Below are 12,598 nucleotides of genomic sequence, written 5' to 3'. Positions count from 1 at the left end.
CGCGTGCCTGACAACCACAAGCAGTCTACATGATGTTCAACGTAGTCATTGGATGACAGCCGGAGTATAATCTCTTGGGTCTCTAATCCATGATTTGCATCGCCTCTCCTGACAATAAAGCATCCTAATCCGTAAGATTAGAACCTTCGTGGTATAGGCTAGAACCAATTGATAGCATTCTTGAGATCCGGAAAGTCTAAACCTTGTATGTGGTATTCCGAGTAAGATCTGGGAAGGGATGACTGTGACGAGCTTCAAACTTGCGAATGTTGGGCGCGGTGACAGTGTGCAAAAGGATAGAGAGATCCTATTACGACGCTAGTAAGAACCGACAGATGATTAGCCGTGCGGTAGCTATACCTGGTATTTTTCATCCGAGACGAGAAATCTGACAGTTGATTAGCCGTGCAGAGATCGTACCTGGTATTTTTCATCCGAAAGGATCATACAGCTTGCCATGGAAGGGAGCACGCATGATTGGAAGAAGACAATAGGAAAGTAGAGGTTCAGAAGCAACAAAGCATCTCCAAACGCTTATCTGAAATTCCCACCAATGAATTACATAAGTATCTTTATCTTATTTTATGTTTTATTTATCTTTTAATTATCAAAACCTCATAACCATTTGAATCCGCCTGACTAAGATTTATAGGATGACCATAGCTTGCTTCAAGCCGACAATCTCCGTGGGATCGACCCTTACTCACGTAAGGTATTACTTGGACATCCCAGTGCACTTACTGGTTAGTTGTGTGGAGTTGTGAATAGTGTGAATCACAATTTCGTGCACCAAGTTTTTGGCACCGTTGCCGGGGATTGTTTGAGTTTGGACAACTGACGGTTCATCTTGTTGCTTAGATTGCGTAATTTTATTTTATGTTTAAGCTTTTTATTTTTATTTTCGAAAAAAAAAATACAAAAAAATTTAATAAAATAAAAAAAACCAAAAAAATTTTGTGTTTCTTGTTTGAGTCTAGTGTCAAATTTTAAGTTTGGTGTCAATTGCATGTTTTAATTTTTCTTAAATTTTCAAAAATATATGCATTTTGTTCTTCTTGATCTTCAAGTTGTTCTTGATGATTTTCTTTGTTTGATCTCTAATTTTTCTTGTTTTGTTTCTTTTCTTGTTTTTCATATGCATTTTCGAATTCATAGTGTCTAAACATTAAAAATGTCTAAGTTTGGTGTCTTGCATGTATTTCTTTTCTTAAAAATTTTCAAAAATATGTTCTTGATGTTCATCATGATCTTCAAAGTATTCTTGGTGTTCATCTTGACATTCAAAGTGTTTTTGCATATTTTTCTTGTTTTGATCTTAAATTTATATGTCTTGTGTCATTTTGTTGTTTTTCTCTTTCTTCATTAATTCAAAAAATCAAAAATAATATATTTTCCTTATTTTACTCATAAATTTTGAAATTTTGGGTTGACTTAGTAAAAAATTTTTAAAATTTAGTTGTTTCTTATTAGTCAAGTCAAAATTTCAATTTAAAAATTCTATCTTTTCAAATCTTTTTCAAAATCAAATCTTTTTAATTTTTCTTTCATGTTTTTCGAAAATTCTTCAAAATAAATTTTCAAAATCTTTTTCATTTTTTTTAATGTTTTCGAAAATCTTTAAATAAATTTCAAAATCTTTTTCTTAATTTTATTTCATATTTTCGAAATTATTGCTAACATTTAATGTTTTGATTCAAAAATTCAAGTTTGTGACTTTCTTGTTAAGAAAGGTTCAATCTTTAAATTCTAGAATCATATCTTTTAGTATCTTGTTAGTCAAGTTATCAACTTTAATTTTAAAAATCAAATCTTTTTAATTTCCTTTTCAAATCTTTTTCAAAATAAATTTCAATCATATCTTTTTAAAAATTTTAATTTCAAAATCTTTTTCTAACTTCTTATCTTTTCAAAGTTTATTTTTAAATCGTTGTCAATTAACTACTTGACTTGTTTGTTTTAATTTTAAAAATTTACTATTTCTTATCTTTTTCAAAACCACCTAACTACTTTTATCTCTCTAATTTTCGAAAACAACTAACAACTTTTTCAAAAATCTTTTTAATTAACTAATTATTTTAAATTTTAATTTTCTTCTATTTTTTTAATAAATTCGAATACTAACCAATAATTAAAATAAAAACAAAAATATTTTTTTTCTTTTAAATTAATATTCGAATACTCCATCTCTCATCTCTTTCTATTTATTTATTTATTTACTAACACTTCTATTCTACTCATAATTCGAACCCTCTCCCTCTCTCTGTGTTCAAATTCTTCTTATTCTCTCTCTACCTCATTCTTCTATTCTTCTATTCTTCTACTCACATAAAAGAATCTCAATACTGTGACATAGATGATTCCTCTTCTTTTCTGTTCTCTTCTTTTTCATATGAGCAGGAACAGGGATAAAGACATCCTTGTTGAAGCTGATCCTGAACCTGAAAGGACTCTGAAGAGGAAGCTAAGAGAAGCTAAAGCACAACACTCTATAGAGGACCTTACAGAAATTTTCAAAAAAGAAGCAGACATGGCAGCCGAACCCAACAACAATGCTAGAGATGCAAGAAAGATTCTTGGTGACTTTACTGCACCAACTTCCAACTTCTATGGAAGAGGTGAATTACATGGGAGAATTCTATGGAAACACCTATAATCCTTCATGGAGAAATCATCCAAATTTCTCGTGGAAGGATCAACAAAAGCCTCAACAAGGCTTCAAAAATAATAATAGTGGGAGAAATAGGTTTGGCAATAGCAAACCTTTTCCATCATCTTCTAAGCAACAGATAGAGAATTCTAGGTAGAGCCTCTCTGAACCATAGTCTCTGATCTAACTAAGATCACTCACAGTTTCATGACTGAAACAAGGTCCTCCATTAGAAATCAGGAGGTACAAGTGGGTCAGCTGAGTAAAAGAGTTACTGAAACTCCTCCTAGTACTCTCCCAAGCAATACAGAAGAGAATCTCAAAAAGGAGTGCAAGGCCATAACTATATCCAAAGTGGCCGAACTTGGAGAGAGTAAAAAGGCAGTGATTTCCAGTGAGAAAGACCTTTCTGGACGTCCACTGACCAATAAGGAGTTCCATATTGAGGAACCAAAGGAATCTGAGGCTCATATAGAGACCATAGAGATTCCATGGAACTTAATGCTGCAGTTCATGAGTTCTGATGAAGATTCTTCCTCTAAAGAGGATGAAGATATTGTTGAAGAGTAAGTTGCTCGGTATCATAGAGCAATCATGAAGTTGAATGCCAAGTTATTTGGTAATGAGAATTAGGAGGATGAACCTCCATTGCTCATCAATGAACTGAATTCCTTGGTTTAGCAGGAATTACCTCAAAAGAAACCGAATCCTAGAAAATTCTTAATGCATTGTACCATAGGCACCATGACCTTTTAGAAGGCTCTGTGTGACCTGGGGTCAGGTATAAACCTCATGCCACTCTTTGTAATGGAGAAACTGGGGATCTTTGAGATACAAGCTGTAAGAATCTCACTATAGATGGCAGGAAAATCAATAAAACAGGCTTATGGACTTGTAGAGGATGTCTTAGTGAAGGTTTAAGGCCTCTACAGCCCTGCTGACTTTATAATCCTAGATACTGGGAAGGATGAGGATGAATGCATCATCCTTGGAAGGCCCTTCCTAGCCACAACAAGATTTGTGATTGAGGACTACCTTGTGTTTAAGGCTCAAGGATCTTCTTCTGTAACCATGGAGAGGAAGCATGAAAAGCTTCTCTCAATACAGAGTCAAACAGAGCCCCCACACTTAACTTCTAAGTTTGGTGTTGGGAGGCCACCATTAAGCTCTGAGTCTCTGTGAAGCTCTCTAAGAGCTCACTCTCAAGCTATTGACATTAAAGAAGCGCTTATTGGGAGGCAACCCAATGTTATTTAATTATTTTTTTATATAGACATTTGTTTTCCATTGCCATGTTATGTTTTCTTTAGGATGATGATCATGTGGAATCATAAAAACAGCTGCAGAATTAAAGCAAAATCAAAAACAGCATCAAAAATAGCACACCCTGGAGGACAGGAGCAGAATGGGCGTTAAACGCCCATGCACGCAGCATTCTGGGTGTTAAACGCTAGAATGGGCAGCATTCTGGGCGTTCAGGAAAACGCACAGTAAAGAAGGATTCCTGGTGTTTAATGCCAGCTAGGGTATCGGGCTAGGCGTTAAACGCCCAAAGAGCCAGTCAAGTGGGCGTTAAACACCAGAATGGATAGCATTCTGGGCGTTTAACGCCAGGATGACACAAGGGAGGTAATTTTGTTTCCAAATCCAATTTTTTTTCAATTTTTCATGTTTTAATTCATAATTTTTTGCATCAAACATATTTTAAACGTTCATCTTTCAATTTCTATTTTCAAATATTAATAATCTTTCCAATCCTTTTTAATTCTTTTTTTTTATTTCTTTTCAATTCCTTCCAAAACGTTTTCAAAACTTACATATCTTTTCAAATTCTTTTCAACTCTTTTTAATTTCTCTTGTATACATTAATAAGTTTTCAAAATTAATTGCATCATTCTTCTTCTACTCCTTTCTATCTTATTTTGCTCGAGGACGAGAAAACCTTTTAAGTTTGGTGTAGAAAAAGCTCTGCTTTTTGTTTTTTCATAACCATTAATGGCACCTAAAGCCGGAGAAACCTCTAGGAATAGGAAAGGAAAGGCAGTTGCTTCCAACTCCGAGTCATGGGAGATGGAGAGATTCATCTCAAAAGCCCGTCACTAGAAAGAGGATGGAGCAAACAAGAGAGCCCACTCATAGACCTCAACGAGAGCACTCCATTATCCTCCATGAAATCAGAGAGGACCAAAAGGCCATGAGAGAGGAGCAACAAAGGCAAGGAAGAGACATAGAGGAGCTCAAGAACTCCATTGGTTCTTCAAGAGGAAGAAGAAGCCACCATCACTAAGGTGGACCCGTTCCTTAATCTCCTTGTTATTTGTTTTTCTGTTTTTGGTTTCTATGCTTTCTATTTTGTCTATGTTTTTGTCTTTATTACATGATCATTAGTGTTTAGTGTCTATGTCTTAAAGCAATGAATGTTCCATGAATCTTTCACCTTTCTTAAATGAAAAATATTTTCTGAAAAAGAAAAAGAAGTACATGAATTTCGAATTTTATCTTGAAAATAGTTTAATTATTTTGATGTGGTGGCAATACTTTTTTGTTTTCTGAATGAATGCTTGAACAGTGTGATGAGCGGATAATTTATACGCTTTTTGGCATTGTTTTTAGTATGTTTTTAGTATATTTTAGTTAGTTTTTATTATATTTTTGTTAGTTTTTAAATAAAATTCACTTTTCTGGACTTTACTATGAGTTTGTGTGTTTTTCTATGTTTCAGGTATTTTCTGGCTGAAATTGAGGGACCTGAGCAAAAATCTGATTCAAAGGTTGAAAAAGAACTGCAGATGCTGTTGGATTCTGACCTTCCTGCACTCAAAGTGGATTTTCTGGAGCTACAGAAGCCCAATTGGCGCGCTCCCAATTGCGTTTGAACGTAGACATTCTGGGATTTCCAGCAATATATAATAGTCTATACTTTGCCCGAGATTTGATGGCCCAAACTAGCGTTCCAAGTCAGCTCAAGAATTCTGGCGTTTAACTCCAGAACTGGCACAAAAGCTGGAGTTAAACGCCCAAACTGGCACAAAAGCTGGCGTTTAACTCCAAGAAAAGTCTCTACACATGAAAGCTTCAATGCTCAGCCCAAGCACACACCAAGTGGGCCCGGAAGAAGATTTCTGCATTAATTACTTATTTCTATAAACCCTAGGCTACTAGTTCTCTATAAATAGGACATTTTACTATTGTATTTTCATCTTGGTTCTTCTGGTTCCCTCTCTGGGGCCGAAGCCAATGACCTCGATTATCACTTTTGTATTTTTAATGGTGGAGTTTCTACACACCATATATTAAGGTGTGGAGCTCTACTGTTCTTCATGAATTAATACAAGTACTATTATTTTTCTATTCAACTCAAGTCTATTTCTTCTCCAAGATATTCATTCGCACCCAAGAACATGATGAATGTGATGATTATGTGACACTCATCACCATTCTCACCTATGACCACGTGACTGACAACCACTTCCGTTCTACATGCAAACAAGCTTGAATGTGTATCTCTGGGGTTTCTAATCTAAGATTGGAACCTTCGTGGTATAGGCTAGAATTATTGGCGGCCATTCCTGAGATCCGGAATGTCTAAACCTTGTCTGTGGTATTCTGAGTAGGATCTAGGAAGGGATGACTGTGACGAGCTTCAAACTCGCGAGTGTTGGGCGTGTGACAGACGCAAAAGGATCAATGGATCCTATCCCAACATGATCGAGAACCGACAGATGATTAGCCGTGCAGTGACAGCGCATTTGGAACGTTTTCACTGAGAGGACAGGAAGTAGCCATTGACAACGGTGATGCCCAACATAAAGCTTGCCATGGAAAGGAGTATGAATGATTGGAAGAAGGCAATAGGAAAGCAGAGGTTCAGGAGGAACAAAGCATCTTCATACGCTTATCTGAAATTCCAACCAAAGAATTACATAAGTATCTCTATCTTTATTTTATGTTTTATTTATCTTTTAATTATCAATCCTCCATAACCATTTGAATCCACCTGACTGAGATTTACAAGATGACCATAGCTTGCTTCAAGCCGACAGTCTCCGTGGGATCGACCCTTACTCACGTAAGGTATTACTTGGACGACCCAGTGCACTTGCTGGTTAGTTGTGCGGAATTGTGACAAAGTGTGATTCACGTTTGAGAGCTCCAAGTCTTTGGCGCCATTATTGATGATCACAATTTCGTGCACCAAGTTTTTGGCGCCGTTGCCGGGGATTGTTCGAGTTTGGACAACTGATGGTTCATCTTGTTGCTTAGATTAGGTAATTTTACTTTTTATTTTTTATTTTCGAAATTTTTTTTTAAAAAATACAAAAATTTTCTATTTTGTTCTTCAGAGTTTTTAAGAATAAATTCTAGAGTTTCATGATGATTTGTTGAAGTCTGGCTGGCTGTGAAGCCATGTCTAATCTTATTGGACCAAGGTTTCAACTTATCATCACAAGAGCTTGTTGATTTCTATCAATTCTGCTGTTGTTAGCAATGATCTGCTAAAGCTTGGCTGGCCATTGGCCATGTCTAGTGTTTTAGACCGGAGCTTTCATTGAAAGCTTGGCTAGCTAGTAAACCATGTCTAATTCCTGGACCGGAGTCTTAGACTAGCATTGCAATGATTCCTGGAACTCTTATTAAAAATTTTGAACCCCTTTATTTTCTTCTCCACTCAATTTTCGAAAAATCACAAAAAAATTTATAAAATTATAAAAATAAAAAATATTTTATGTTTCTTGTTTAAGTCTAGTATCTAATTTTAAGTTTGGTGTAAATTGCATACCTATAATTTTCGAAAATTATATGCATTATGTTCTTCATTAATCTTCAAGTTGTTCTTGATGATTTCATTGCTCTGATCTTTAAATTCTCTTGTTTTGTGTGTTTTGTTGTTTCTCATATGCATTCTCAATTTGTTAGTGTCCCTTATATGAAAATTTTTAAGTTTGGTGTCCTGCATGCATTGTTTGTTTGATTTGAGTTTCCTAAGATTAGTTGTATTTTGATTGTTTCTCATCATTGAAAATTTCAAAAAAAATTTCAAAACTATGTCTTTTTAAGTCAATAATACAGAGAATTAAAGATTCAGAACATTCAGCAGAGGAATCAAACAGAAAAAGCTGGGCGTTCAAAACGCCAACTGAAGAAGGAAAACTGGCGTTTAAACGCCCAGCCAGGTAACGCCCAAAAAGGTAGCACTTTGGGCGTTAAATGCCAGAATGGATACCATTCTGGGCGTTTAACGCCAGGATGACACTAGAGGGAAGATTTTGTTTTTAATTCAAATCTTTTTCAAATTTTCATAATTTTTCAAAATCAAATCTTTTTCAAATCATATATTTTCAATCATATCTCTTCAAAATCAATTTCTTTCCATTTTTTATTATTTTCAAAAATCCTTGCTACTATTAATAATTTACTTCAAAATTTTTAAGTTGTTACTTGCCTATTAAGAAAGGATCAAATTTTAAATTTTAAGAATCATATCTTTTAATTTCTTGTTAGTCAAGTAATCAACTTTAATTTTAAAAACTTTCCTTTTAAAATTGATTTTCAATCATATCTTCTCAATCATATCTTTTCAATCACATCTTTTTCAAAATTAACTCTCAATCATATCTTTTTGATTTCTAATTTCAAAATCTTTTTCAAAAATCACTTAATTTCTTTTCTAATCTTAATTTTCGAAAATCTCAATCAAATTTTCAAATTTCTTTTTATTATTTCAAAATCTTTTTAATTAATTTTCGAAAATTCTTCCGCTCTTCTCACATCCTTCTATTTAAGGGACTAACACTCCTCCTCAAGGTGCAATTCGAACTCTATCTCCCTTGATAAGTTCGAATTCTCTCTTCTCTACCTCCTCCTTCTATTCTTCTTTTCCTCTGACACCTCAAGGAATCTCTATACTGAGACATAGAGGATTCCATATTTTCTTTTCCTCTCTTTTCATATGAGCATGAGAAAGGACAAAGGCATACTTGTTCAAGCTGATCCTGAACCTGAAAGGACCTTGAAGAGAAAGCTAAGAGAAGCTAAAGCACAATTCTCTCTAGAGGGCCTAACAGAGCTTTTCAAGGAAGAAGAAGCCATGGCAGCCGAAAACAATAATGCCAACAATGCAAGGAAGGTGCTTGGTGACTTTACTGCACCTACTCCCGACTTCTATGGGAGAAGCATCTCAATCCCTGCCATTGGAGCAAACAACTTTGAGCTTAAGCCTCAATTAGTTTCTCTAATGCAACAGAATTGCAAGTTTCATGGACTTCCATTGGAAGATCCTCATCAGTTTTTAGCTGAATTCTTGCAAATCTATGACACTGTCAAGACCAATGGGATTGATCCTGAGGCCTACAAGCTTATGCTTTTTCCCTTTGCTGTAAGAGACAGAGCTAGGACATGGTTGAACTCACAACCTAAAGAAAGCCTGAACTCTTGGGAAAAGCTAGTCAATGCCTTCTTGACAAAGTTCTTTCCACCTCAAAAACTGAGTAAGCTTAGAGTGGAAGTCCAAACCTTCAGACAGAAGGAAGGTGAATCCCTCTATGAAGCTTGGGAAAGATACAAGCAATTGATCAGAAGGTGCCCTTCTAACATGCTTTCAGAATGGAGCATCATAGGTATATTCTATGATGGTCTGTCTGAACTATCCAAGATGTCATTGGATAACTCTGCTGGAGGATCTCTTCATCTGAAGAAGACGCCTGCAGAAGCTCAGGAACTCATTGAAATGGTTGCAAATAACCAATTCATGTACACTTTTGAAAGGAATCCTGTGAATAATGGGACAACTCAGAAGAAGGGAGTTCTTGATATTGATACTCTGAATGCCATATTAGCTCAGAATAAAATATTGACCCAACAAGTCAATATGATTTCTCAGAGTCTGTCTGGAATGCAAGCAGCAGCAACAGGCAGTACTAAGGAAGCTTCCTCTGAAGAAGAAGCTTATGATCCTGAGAACCCAGAAATAGAAGAGGTGAATTACATGGGAGAACCCTATGGAACACCTACAATTCTTCATGGAAAAATCATTCAAATCTCTCATGGAAGGATCAACAGAGACCTCAACAAGGTTTCAATAACAATAATGGTGGAAGAAACAGGTTTAGCAATAGCAAGCCTTTTCCATCATCTTCTCAGTAACAGATAGAGAATTATAAGCAAAGCCACTCTGACTTAGCAACCATTATCTCTGATCTAATCAAAACCACTCAAAGTTTCATGACTGAAACAAGGTCCTCTATTAGAAATTTGGAGGCACAAGTGGGTCAGCTGAGTAAGAAAATTACTGAACTCCTTCCTAGTACTCTCCCAAGCAATACAGAAGAGAATCCAAAGAGAGAGTGCAAGGCCATAAACACGTCTCACATGGCCGAACTTGGAGAGGAGGAAGAGGCAGTGATCTCCACTGAGGAAGACCTCAATGGATGTCCACTGGCCTCCATGGAGTTCCTTGATGAGGAACCATGGGAATCTGAGGCTCACACAAAGGCCATAGAGATTCCATTGAATTTACTTCTACCATTCATGAGCTCTGATGAGTATTCTTCCTCTGAAGAGGATGAAGATGTTACTGAAGAGCAAGTTGCTAAGTACCTTGGAGCAATCATGAAGCTAAATGCCAAGTTGTTTGGTAATGAGACTTGGGAGGATGAACCTCCATTTCTCATCAAAGAACTGGATGACTTGACTAGGAAGAAATTACCTCTGAAGAGACAAGACCCTGGAAAATTCTTAATCCCTTGTATCATAGGCACCATGCCCTTTGAGAAGGCTCTGTGTGACCTAGGGTCAAGTATAAACATTATGCCTCTCTCTGTAATGGAGAAGCTAGGGATTATTGAGGTACAAGCTGCTAGAATCTTACTAGAGATGGCAGACAATTCAAAGAAACAGGCTTATGGACTTGTAGAGGATGTCTTGGTAAAGGTTGAAGACCATTACATCCCTACTGATTTCATAATCCTAGAGACTGGGAAGTGTATGGATGAATTCATCATCCTTGGCAGACCCTTCCTAGCCACAGTAAAAGCTGTGATTGATGTTGACAGAGGAGAATTGATCATTCAAGTGAATAAAACTCCCTTGTGTTTAAAGCTCAAGGATATCCCTCTGTAACTATGGAGAGGAAGCATGAAGAGCTTCTCTCAATACGGAGTCAAACAGAGCCGCCACAGTCAAACTCTAAGTTTGGTGTTGGGAGGCCACAACCAAACCTTAAGTTTTGTGTTGAACCCCCACATTCAAACTCTAAGTTTGGTGTTGGGAGGTTCCGACATTGCTCTGAACATCTGTGAGGCTCCATGAGAGCCCACTGTCAAGCTATTGACATTAAAGAAGCGCTTGTTGGAAGGCAACCCAATCTTTACTGTTCTATGTTAAATTTATATTTTCTTTTGTTATTTCATGTTTTCTTAGGTTGATGATCATGTGAAGTCACAAAAATAATTGAAAAAGCAAAAACAGAAGGAAAAATAGTATTAAAAATAGAACACCCTGGAGGAGAAACTTACTGGCGTTTAAACGCTAGTAAGGGTAGCAGAATAGGCGTTAAACGCCCAGTTTGGAACCATTCTGGGCGTTTAACGCTAGAAATAGGCAACAGACTGGCATTTAACGCCAGGAATAGGCAAGAAGCTGGTGTTAAACACCAGAAATGGGCAGCAGCCTGGCGTTTAACACCAGGATTGGCAGAAAGGGGCATTTTTGCACGCCACTTGGTGCAGGGATGAAATATCCTTGACATCTCAGGATCTGTGGACCCACAGGATCCCCACCTACCCCACCTCTCTCTCTCTTCTTCACCCATTCACCAATCACCTCAATACCTCTTCCCCAAAAACCGCTCACCTATCAAATCCCACCATTCTCTTCACCACTCACATCCATCCTTCAATAAACCCCACCTACCTCACCATTCAAATTCAAACCACTTTCCCACCCAAACCCACCCCTACATGGCCGAACCATACCCCCCTCTCCACTCCTATATAAACCCATATTCACTCCTTCATTTTCTCACAACCTAAACACTACTTCTCCCCCTTGGCCGAAACACAAAGCCCCCTCCATCTCCTCTATTTCTTCTTCTTCTACTCTCTTCTTTCTTCTTTTGCTCGAGGACGAGCAAACCTTCTAAGTTTGGTGTGGTAAAAGCTAAAGATTTTTGTTTTTCCATAACCATTTATGGCACCAAAGGCCGGAGAAACCTCTAGAAAGAGGAAAGGGAAAGCAAAAGCTTCCACCTCTGTGTCGTGGGAGATGGAGAGATTCCTCTCAAGGGTGCATTAAGACCACTTCTATGAAGTTGTGGCCAAGAAGAAGGTGATTCCCGAGGTCACTTTTAAGCTAAAAAAGGGCGAATATCCGGAGATCCGACATGAGATCCGAAGAAGAGGTTGGAAAGTTTTCACCAATCCCATTCAACAAGTCGGAATCTTAATGGTTCAAGAGTTCTATGCAAATGCATGGATCACCAAGAACCATGATCAAAGTGTGAACATGGACCCTAAGAATTGGCTTACAATGGTCCGAGGAAAATACTTGGATTTTAGTTCGGAAAATGTAAGGTTGGCATTCAACTTGCCCATGATGCAAGGAGATGCACACCCCTACACTAGAAGGGTCAACTTTGATCAAAGGTTGGACCAAGTCCTCATAGACATCTGTGAAGAGGGCACTCAATGGAAGAAAGATTCAAGAGGGAAGCCGGTTCAACTAAGAAGGCATGACCTCAAGCCCATGGCTAGGGGATGGTTGGAGTTTATCCAACGCTCAATCATTCCCACTAGCAACCGGTCTGAATTTACTATAGACCGAGCCATCATTATTCATAGCATCATGATTAGAGAGGAAGTAGAAGTTTATGAGGTTATATCCCAAGAACTCTACAAAGTGGCGGACAAGTCCTCTACTGTGGCAAGGTTAGCCTTCCCTCACCTCATTTGTCAC

The 12,598-nt window shown here is 37.2% G+C and overlaps 1 non-coding gene across 1 annotated transcript; it reads right to left on the bottom strand.

Annotated features, from left to right (window-relative positions):
* Positions 1–9,137: 9,137 nt before the first annotated feature.
* On the bottom strand, positions 9,138–9,245 carry LOC112752347 (small nucleolar RNA R71). The gene has a single exon (XR_003176787.1). It is a non-coding gene; the product is annotated as a small nucleolar RNA R71 (small nucleolar RNA).
* Between the last annotated feature and the right edge of the window lie 3,353 nt (positions 9,246–12,598).

The sequence above is a fragment of the Arachis hypogaea genome, chromosome 15 (assembly GCF_003086295.3).
Source record: "Arachis hypogaea cultivar Tifrunner chromosome 15, arahy.Tifrunner.gnm2.J5K5, whole genome shotgun sequence".
NCBI lineage: Eukaryota > Viridiplantae > Streptophyta > Magnoliopsida > Fabales > Fabaceae > Arachis > Arachis hypogaea.
Note: the sequence above shows the minus strand (reverse complement) of the source record. Positions and strands in the feature narration are given on the sequence as shown.